This window comes from Palaemon carinicauda, chromosome 30 (genome assembly GCF_036898095.1).
Source record: "Palaemon carinicauda isolate YSFRI2023 chromosome 30, ASM3689809v2, whole genome shotgun sequence".
In the NCBI taxonomy this organism is placed as follows: domain Eukaryota; kingdom Metazoa; phylum Arthropoda; class Malacostraca; order Decapoda; family Palaemonidae; genus Palaemon; species Palaemon carinicauda.
This window is the reverse complement of record NC_090754.1, coordinates 51,325,244-51,325,545: the sequence shown is the minus strand read 5'-3', so window position 1 is coordinate 51,325,545 and position 302 is coordinate 51,325,244.

Genomic DNA, 302 nt, shown 5'->3' with positions numbered 1-302 from the left:
AACACCGATCTCACTAAACTGGTATATAGCCTGATTTTTATATGTAATTTCAGGCGATTTGATTTCCAAATTTTACTCATCCTGGTTATTGTCTGATTTATTTTTTCATTCTTTCATTGAACTGAAATTTTAAAGATCCTGCATTAGAGATCACAGTTCCTAAATATTTAAATGATTCCACCTCATTAATCCTTTCTCCTTCCAATGATATTTCATCTTCCATTGCATATTTCGTTCTCTTCATTTATGTCTTTCTTCTCTTTATCTGAGTTCAAACTCGTGTGATATTTCATGCATTCTGG